The 10,021-nt window shown below is 48.9% G+C and overlaps 1 protein-coding gene across 5 annotated transcripts in view; it reads left to right on the forward strand.

Moving 5' to 3' along the window:
* The window catches only part of LOC116841812 (protein dachsous), a 428,326-nt gene that overhangs the window by 53,135 nt on the left and 365,170 nt on the right, over window positions 1–10,021 (forward strand). For 2 of the 5 annotated variants that reach the window (XM_032810201.1, XM_032810200.1), the window contains exon 1: window positions 2,811–3,159. The exons of the other annotated variants lie outside the window; for them this stretch is intronic. The gene's annotated coding sequence lies outside the window, so the exon portion shown is untranslated. Of the gene's footprint in view, window positions 1–2,810; window positions 3,160–10,021 lie in introns of those variants that run through there. 5 annotated transcript variants of the gene reach the window in all.

Raw genomic sequence — 10,021 nt, forward strand, 5'->3', positions numbered from 1 at the left:
CAAGAAACTATTTATATATTAAAAAATAATGTTCTTAAAGAAATTATTTGTATTTACGTTTAAAGACCAAAACAAGAAGATTGTTCAAAGTTAGATACATGCCCAGGCTTTGGTAGTTTTATCTCCGAAGTAACGAAAATAACTACTCCACTTTTTCCGAGCTTTTTCCTCTTTCCCGTCTTGCCGAGGTCACGCGAATTATGCAATCACCAGCGGCAGGGCGCGATAATGTCGGGACACACGTTGCGCTTACGACGACCATTGCATTCGCAACGCCTGCCGACCTTAGATCACAGAACAAGCGACCAGGTGTGTCGCCTTATCCGACTGGTATCGCGGTAGATAGCGCGAGAGCGGTACCGCGAGAGCTTTTTCTGCGTCACGACTCGCGTAAATTGCGCGTACTCTCGCGTAAACTGTGCATTGTCCTCAGATTGTGCGACAGAGAGAGAAGGAGAGAATGTCCCTATTCACGCGGCTACTCGAGCCCTAGGTACCTGCGTGTAAACTCCGCCGAACGATCTCATGGAACTTTTCGCTTCACCAAGCGCGTGCGCGCGCCCGACGTTAATTACCGCTAATGCGATTAATCAGCCGTGCGAACGAGGCCGTGTGCAGGAAGGAGACTGCAGGAACTGCGGTCCTGAAAATCGGCAGACACGATCGTATGCAGATTTTCAAGGTGCGTACACACACGTCGTCCTACTTTCGCGCCGCTTGTCGCAGGTCGCGAATTCCCGCTCGCGCGCGGGACAGTGATTTGTTTTACGCGTCGCCGGTCCGCAGCGAGGCGATAATCGCGTAGGGGGGAATCGAGAGAGGGCCGGAGGGGGCCCGCGCGCGCTCCACAGAGTAGCCGGGGCCCCGACAGAAAGAGGGAAGGAGGTCCGACGAGGCCCCGTCGCGCTTTTTACGAGCGCCCTTGTCCCTCTCGCCACTGGTCACTGGTGGGGGCAGTCCTTGGGTATCCTTTTTTTTGCGCGAAAATTTAATTAGACCGGCGGTGGGCCCCGCGCACTCGATTTGAAATTACTTTTACGAGGGGCCCCCGCTTCCTTTTTTCCGCCCCGCGCGGCCACGGCGCCGTAATTAAAGCTAGGCGAGTGTCTGGCCGCGTTCCTCCCGGTGTCCGGTGCTCAGGGCCGACGCCCTCTGGTTCTCTTCAGCCTCCCTCTGGGGCACTCCCTCCTCTCGTCCTCGCCTCGTCTCCTTTCTAGCCTTTCCCCACTACCTACGGCTGCTTCTTCTCGCAACTCCCCCCTCCTCCTCCTCCTCCTCCTCGTCACCTCCTCACTGTTCTCCACGTTCTCTGTCCCGCTCCCTCGTGCTCTCCTCCTCTCGCTCTCGATATCTTAATTGCCCGTCTGCCGAGATATTTTCGCGAATCGCAAATTTATGGACCAGCCCCTTAGCGGATCGCGCTAACGACGTACTTGTGTGTACGTACGGACGTGCACGGGCGCGAGAGCAGGAGAGAGTTATAGGGAATGGCCGCGTGCGCGGGCAAGACACGCGGTGGAGGAAGGTGATCCGGGAGAGAGAGAGCGGGAGGACAGAAAACGTAATCGTCGGTCTCTCGCTGTGAGAATCATTTCGTTATTTCGCGCGCTCTCTTTCGTGGAATCGACGTGGCAATATCACTGTCTTAGCATTAAATTAAAATCATTAACACCGGAATACTACAGTGTTAATACTCCGGCCATTGCGCGGGCTGTATTCCCTGTATGTGCCGTTCTGTACGTACATACGTGCTTACGTGCGTACGTCCGCACTCGCTCACTCGTCCGGCTCCTCCGTCGCGCCGGTTTTAGCGCGCGCCTGCACATGCGTTGCATTAACATTTAAATTATCGGCCAATCTGTTTTACGATTAACGAGCCGCGGGCATCATTTTAATCGAGAATTCAAGGGCGTATTCGTAGTGATTTTCGGTGTAATTTTATTTTGCTCCGCATTCTCGAATCCGGGTTGAGCGACACAACACCTATGAGAAGTTTCTTCTCTCTCTTCCTCTCTCTTTCTTGCTCTCACAGGAAAAGCAAGGTTTTTCTAACGAGTATATAGGTAGAGAAACTGTTTCTTGCTCGTACGTAAATGCAATCTATTTAATTATTTTTCGTTTATTAGCAATATTCCAAGTAGAAATTACTGTTCTACATTAACGTTGCAAATAATTATATACTTTCCATCATGTTGAGGCTTCAAAAAGAGATTGCTGAGAGTTTCTTAATAATCTTAGATCCTGTGCTAAGCGTATTTAGAAAATGGGTAATCGGAATTATTTAATATTCAATTATCTCAAAATATTCTATCTGCACTATTATCATTCATAATTTCAATATGAATTATATGACTTATTTAACTATGCAGATAAAATATGTATATATGAGATGAAAAAATATTAAATAATGAATATAGGTAAATAATGGAATTAACAATCAAGTAAAATAACAAATTTTCTTGTTTTATAATTTGTTCATTATTATTTTTTATTGGCGTGAAACATTTTGATGAAACGTAGAGATCCAAAGGAAGTGGACAAAGAAAGAGTTGTAAAGACAAAGATAACACGTGTGTCCAAAGGCATCAATGGAGCGCACCTTTTAAATATGCATCCGTCACAATAAGAAGGCTGAACGGAAGTTAACAGAGACGCAAATCAGTATTTATGAGACTTGTAAATTTTGGCACAGGGCACTTCCGATACATTATGACTGCCCTGATGACTCAGCCACCTGGAAGGTTGTGGAATGTTTTGATAGTATGGATTGTTGCGCGCGCGCGTCATTGATTAGCAAGTGACAACGATTCGCGTGAGTGACAACATAACCGCAACGGTTGTTTTGGTTCTGTCTTACGTTGTATACATCGTCGCGGTCGAGTATGACATTATGTCTCGAGTCGGCAAACGACGAGCGTGCCGCGCAGAGCATGCGAATCGGTACATTGTAATACGCGTCGGATCTTGAAATATTTAATCGGATTTTCGTCGATGTGGCGTTAATTAAAACGTATTTCTTCGATCGAATCGTATCTACGTGAATGTTAGTATCAGTGGCTGAATGTCTGGAGTGTCACAACGGGTCAATCAGGAGCAGCCTGCTGTATCGGGAAGTCAGGACGATGAATACGAGATAGCGATCACATCATATATTTCTAGGTATGTCAAGTCATTTATTATTTAGAAATGGGGTTTTGCGATCTTAACGGTTGTTTGACGATCTTACTGAGAATAAGGAAATATCTCTCGAGTTAAAATGTAGAATCTAGTAGTAAATCTCGCAATTTTGTGTTGATTGGCGTCTCTAATAATGCATATTATTGTCACAAATACGTTTGCGGCGTCGACACTCGTCTTTCCAAAGATTTCCAATGGATGTCAATCCATATAAAGTGATTCGATTGTTACGTACACCGCCGGAATCCGAAAGACTCCCAGTCGACGAATTATGACAGTATAAAAAAGATCGTATGAAGTGCGGTACACGGGTTCCGTGTTTTTCGAGGCGGTTATCTAAATTTGTCGCGTGTAATAACGTGCGACACCGTTTAAAAGGCGCACAATTTAGATAACATCTAAACGGGTAACCGTAAGGTATCGTTTGAAGAATGACTTTCGTGCGGTCAGTCGAGACCGTATCGACGTAATCCCGATCCAATTTAGGGAACACAGGAAGCGCACCGCGTGCGGAATTGCCGCGGACTTTTGGACATAATTGATCTCGTTCGGCAAAATGTCTTTCACACAATAACATAATTTATCACAATTAAGTACTTTCTCTATAAAATAAATCTTATCAGTAAATTAATAAATCTTGGAAACAGGATCTCGTCGTGCCAAATGCATATGTGCGATCTCCTCTCGTCGTACCAGTTAAGATTTACACTTTTAGATAACGGGCCGAGATAGTGGCCGAGATTTGGTAATATTTTTTCTTTCGTCTCTTGCTCTCACACACGTATCGGATGCCCATTACGTCCCACGATGACCGATTGTATTTTTGGAAATCGCCGGCTGTTGGCGATTTAACGGCGCAATAAAAGCGCACGCCCCTGTTATCGATAATGGTCCCTCGAAACGGCAGAGGTCCGGACGCGCCTTAAAATCGTGGCCACGGCCCGGAGGGTGGCAACGACGGCGCGGTTTCTCCACGGCGAAGCTCGCGTGCATCGGGGTAACGATCGGCGGTGAAAAGGGCCCCGGTAGTGGTTGCCGCGTCGTCGAGGGGGCAGGAGGCGCGGGAGGAATTTTAAGTTGGAAACCTTGTCGCGCGTTCCTTTACCTCGAAATCACGAATGCCGGTGCCTCGTGCCGGAGGAACACCTTTGACTTCCCTCGAGCAAGAGAAGGGTGGGGAAGAGGAGGAGAAGGAAGAGAACGCAGGGAGAAAAAGGAAGAGCGCGGACGTGAAACTCGAAGAAAAGGAGGGGCAAGGGTGGCAGCGCGCGGACTCGTCTCTTCGACCCGATTTTCGAGTTCTCTGTGGCGCGAAGAGAGCAAAGAGGGGAGTGGGAGCGAGGGGCACTGACTAGAACAGATCGCTCGCCTAATGGAGTTCTGTGTAACGCGAAAACGGCGCTCCAACGACCAATTATCGGCCTCTTCCTCTCGTTCTCACTGTCCCTCCCGGTTTCGCGGGTGCCTGACGGTTCCGACGGGACTCACGGGGACGGGGACTGGATGAGTCCCTGGCACTGAAATTATACCGGCATTCGCGTAAACGCTTCAGCTCGCGCTCGCGCATACGCCCGGCACTCGAGCTGTATTTTATGGTTGGATTCCCCTCGTAAAATTAACGAAACCCGAAGAATATTCGCGGGCGCTGGCCGCCATCCTAATTGACGACACGCCGGCTACCTGTGAAATTGATTCACTGCATACCTGCGGTTTTTGGCGAAAAGTCTTCTCCGCGCGCGCGAAACGGAACGGAACGTAACGGGAACAAGACCAGACGCATATCTTCTCTACTGTGCGAACGGTGTATGGCTCGATATTATGATACGGACAGTTTAATCAATCGCGACTGCGCCTCGTTCTGGAATCTGTATCGTGTTTCTTGCTTGCCGGATGCCTTAATGATTCTCGGCTGTTCAGAAGAAATCTGACGCTGCGGGTTATTACGAGTGGAGGTTAATTTAATTTTTCATTGCACGCCACATAGTACATTCACATCTACGTGACGAGAAACTCAAATCGGATCACCTTTCGCGCATGGTCGACTTGATCTCGTCTGAGACTGCAGTGTATCCCGCGAAGCGATAGATTCGTTTCTAAACTCTCTTTATGATATCATATAGCTGAAGTGAAATATAAAAATATATACAGAAAGACATATATATTACATTCAAGTAGATATTACTTGTTTCAAGTATTTGATAAGGAATTAGTATTTTGATAAGGAGTACTCAGTTGAAACAAAAATTCGGTTTGATTACTACATAGAATTGGGAAATCGAATACGAAGAAATTGGGAAATATCGCCCATGTTATCGGCCAGGTTATTCGTTCGTAATCTTCGTGATCATATTTTAAGTTGTTATCAAGAAAATATTTTTTGTCAAGAATAATTACTTAAATTTAGCAGCAGAATGATATTTTCTCGCGTGTGTCGGCAAAATTATTGCGACTTTTGGAATTTCTAAAACTTCCGCGAGATGTGCTCGGTGTTTCTGTGCGTGGGTTCGCAGTTTAACGTATTTCGTGTCCCACGAAAGAAAATATTTCTCGACCCTAGGGATCGCAGAAATTTGCGAGATGGGGCGCGACAAGCTGCCGCGTTATTGCAATTTCGAGAGCTCGTCGGATCGCTCGTAGCAAGATCGACCGCGACTCAGGAATGTGCTTCATTCAGGGTTAATATCGCCGCGGTGGCCGCTTATCCGGCTGGCCTGAAACGATCGCGATAGAGTCCGCCGTCGAAGGCCGATATCTTCGGGACGGATAGTGCGTACCTGCGGACGATCCAGTATTTTCTACGCCGGTTGCCGGTTGGTACAGCTCTCCTGCTATCAACCGGCTCGCGGTAATATTACCCGGAAAGCGTCAATGCTGCGCATTACGGGGCGCCTTGAGGGCCTCGCTGCCACACGCCCACGATCGCTTCTCGATTTTCTAACGGCCCCGTACGTTCGTCAACCTTGTTCTTCTTCTTCTTCCACGCACCATCCACTGTCAGTCAACATCAGCGGGTCTCTGTAATAGAACGCCGGTGGCCCCGCCAGTACCGATTGATTCGGTACTAACGAATATCCGGAAACATTAACGACCTCTACTCTTTCCTGCGGGATAATTGCAATTGAAACCTCAGAATTCGCGTGAAAACTAGTCGAGGGAGGAAGACTCGAGATCTTTGGTCAACACGATTGTCTTCGCAAGGGGGTAAGTGGGTTTTTGTGCGATTTTGCGCACGTTCGCGCATTCGGAAGAAAAACACGCGCTCCCGAATTGCGCGACGCCGATACCGTTGCCATCGCGATCCGCCGGGGATCGCCGTCGAGGAACGATCTCGTAGCACCGTGGTTTCACGCTCGAGTAGCCGTGCATGTGCGATATCAATCGGCGGAACGAGGCATCGAATATCGATAGCCGGTTCTGCTCGAACGCAGAAAATGGGTTTAACTGTAGGAATTAGAAGCGCGCGTACACCGCGACACGATATCGCGCCGAACCGGTAGACAAACGGCGCGCGATCGTTGTGCCGCGTTGACCGTGTGTTTCCTTGGCGCACCCGCCTCTCTCCTCTCACCCCCCCGCGGCACATTATACCTCAGACTCAATAATATCCGCCGACAGTCCTTTATTATTTACTCCTCGCTTCTAATTAAACTCATCGTACCGTTTATATTCCGCTCGCCGATATTTTACGCGATGCTTCTACTTAATATCCCGACGCCGTGGTTGCGCGTAAAGCGCTTCGTTCCAATCTCGGTAATGAGTAAAAAGAGAAAAAGGGCGGAGGGGGATTCACGCACCGGGGAGATCCGGTCAAGTAGTCTCGCGGACAATCCGGCGACCAGCACGGCGCGGCATGGTGGCGGCGCGGCGCGGCGTTTCAGCGCCGGTTGACCGTAAAGCGCGGAATATACGGTGGTTCTTGCGGTGCGGACAACATTGTGATCGTGCGAGAGCGAGCGTGCGTGCATGTACATGTGCGTCAGCGAGATAAGTTTGCGAGACGAAAAAGGGAATCGCACGCCCGAGAGAGAGAGAGACAAGGAGAGACGAGACGGGCGCACGGCGGCCGCGTTCGTCGTCAGAACTCGTTCAAGGTCTATTTGCACGAAGAGGCACCGCTGCGGCAAATGGGGCGACTTTATAAAAGCCGAAGGATAACCGCGACGATGCCCGTCGTTTCAATGATCCTGAGTTTTCCCGCGGAGGGAATCAGCAAATCGTTAACCGTTAAATATCACCGCCCGCCGTTGAAGCCGCGACTGTGCGTTCGCGAATCTATAATTTCTTTCAAACACGAATTGCTGTAATTATGAAGGTAACTTCCTCCGTTCTACCATGGATCTAGCAAGCCTTTAGTCTTTTGCTCTCAAGACAAGATTGTAACGTCATCTTTTCATCGGGACTAGGATATAAACAATTAATAAATTAAAGAATCAATGAAGATATTGCTTTAGGAGCTTCCAAGCTAGGCGAAAATACGAGTGACCGCGTCAGAAGAATTCGAGTAACTGGGATTTCTCAAGCAGACAAATCCTAATTATTTCTGCTTGCCGTCAGATTTACCGGCAGTTCTATCTTCTTCTGGTGTACGCAAACCTCTATAGCGATATTCTGATTGGTGCTACAGCTAAAGTTTACTTCTTATGTCTACAGTTACGGCAATTCGTATGCAAAAATTCCAAACGAGCCGAACGCCTCGCGGAACGCACTCGGTGTAAAGCATCGTGCTGTGTTCATAACGACGCACACGCTCTCATACGCATATAGACGACCGATACAATGCGTTTCCGTCGCCCTGCATACGGGTACTCGAAAAGTCGAGCCGCAAATCGTTAATCGGTGAGCATGGACCGATAGTATGGGCGATAGATGAAGCTGAACGTGCAAGAAGCGAGCAAACGATTTCGATACAAACGAGACTTTGTGTTACGCGCGAATGCGCGCCGTTGTTGCGTGTACGTGCGTGTGTGTGTGTGTGTGTGTGTGTGTGTGTGTCTAGTGTACTAACGTAGGCGTGTCTCTTTGCCGGGTATTCATGCTATTCCGTGTAAATACGAGGAGGTAAATGTAGACTTCGGACTTCAATACGAGGTGGGATATGTAATGCAAGCTCTCTAGGGTTATCGCGTATAGGAAGTACCGGACTGTCTTATGTGGAAGTCGCTTTACCACGGCGATACAAATCGACCGCGGAGCGTCGATCGATGCTCAAATCGGCGCGATATCGGCCATTAGGGACACGACTCGATTATCGGGAGATCATTTATTGCCCGTATGAGCTAGGTGTCTCGATTGCACGTGGACGAGGAATATAGAACATTAGATTACACGGGTGATCTGATGCTGTGCATTTCTGTTCCCGGCTACTCGAAGATTTATGACAGCCCCTCCCGACGATAGCCTAATAGTCATCATCATCGCCCAATGGTCATCGTTACTGCGACAGTGGATATTATTATTATCCTTTCTCAAACTCCCTGTCATCTACTTTGTAGCTCGGTAGACCGTAAAGATGCGTCGTGATTGGCTTATCGGGATTAACTTTGCGCCGCGCGAAAGAAACGCCGTAGAACTGTCAAAGCAATCGTAACGCCGTCACGCATAACCCTACGTTTCGAGAAGGATTCCAGGTAGTGCTTTTTCATCGAGCCACCCTGATCTAGAACAGGCTCTCTCCGTAATGTCGATAATCGTATTCGTGCGTGCATGCGTGCGTGTGTGCGCGAGTGCGTGCATCCGTGTACGTGTTGGTGCGCGAAAAATGCCGAGGGTCGTTAGCCGTTAAATACCGAACGCTGCCTGAGATTGAACGAGGTGCGTACGATCCAGAGAGATCTCGAAAGAGCACGCACGCACGCATGCACGCACGTACCGGTAATACCTGCGCAGGTACACGCACCGCGCGCGTTTATGGAACGTATTACCCGAGTACACGAGAGCAAAGCGAGCCGCGAAGACACGAGGGTGTTCTACGCGGTGCAACGCTTTCGCGACGAGAGGCACTAGCAAACTGTAAATATCTCTAGTCGCGGTTCTCGATACAAGAAGGAAAGGCAAAGAGAGTGTGAGGCAGACCACTATATATTGTCAGCAATTATTGCTACAAGGGATTATTTGTTGCTGGACCGACACGTGTAAATCAATAACCGCTGCGGGACGGCATGCCGAACGCGAGGGGACGAGAGTAGGAGAGAGTAGGTAGATCTTGTTACGGTCTCGGGGATAACTATCTCCTTCAGGAACAGGAAGAGAAACGTGTTCAGCCACAAATAACCAAAAGATTTAGATACATTAGAAAATATAACATGTTACGCATAATATTTGTAATTGAAAGTTGCCAAAAGTTGTACGGAACGCAGGTAGTCATGAGCAGTTCGTCTTACAAATTTCACGAGAGAACAACAGCATACATGAACGTGTAACGCGCACGGCGCTGTTCCTAAACCGACGATCGGCGCGAGGGGGATCTCGGGTGGAGATCCAGTGCAAAAACTGGCGGAGACGCGCGGCGTTTTTGAAGAGTGCGCTCGCCGTGAGCGCGAGACGCCCGCAAAAAGGAACGCGCCTGGCGTTGAGATTTTTGTCATCCACCTCCGTCAAGGTCGCGGTCGTCGTGTGCGCGCACGCGGCGATAGTCGAGAAACGCGGGAAACACGATAAGAACATGAAATCGATCAGAAGTCATGAGAGATCGAAGTGCGGCAGGGGTGAAAAAGAGATCAAGCAGAAGCGGAAGACTCGGAAGCGGGGAGGAGAGAAAGGGCGATAGAGCGCGAAGAGGTAGCGCGCGAGAGGGACAAAGAGAGAGAGAGAGAGAGAGAGAGAGAGAGAGAGAGAGAGAGAGAGA

Source organism: Odontomachus brunneus, unplaced genomic scaffold (assembly GCF_010583005.1).
Source record: "Odontomachus brunneus isolate Ranch 3 - 2012 unplaced genomic scaffold, Obru_v1 Obru_scaffold_018, whole genome shotgun sequence".
Classification (NCBI taxonomy): domain Eukaryota; kingdom Metazoa; phylum Arthropoda; class Insecta; order Hymenoptera; family Formicidae; genus Odontomachus; species Odontomachus brunneus.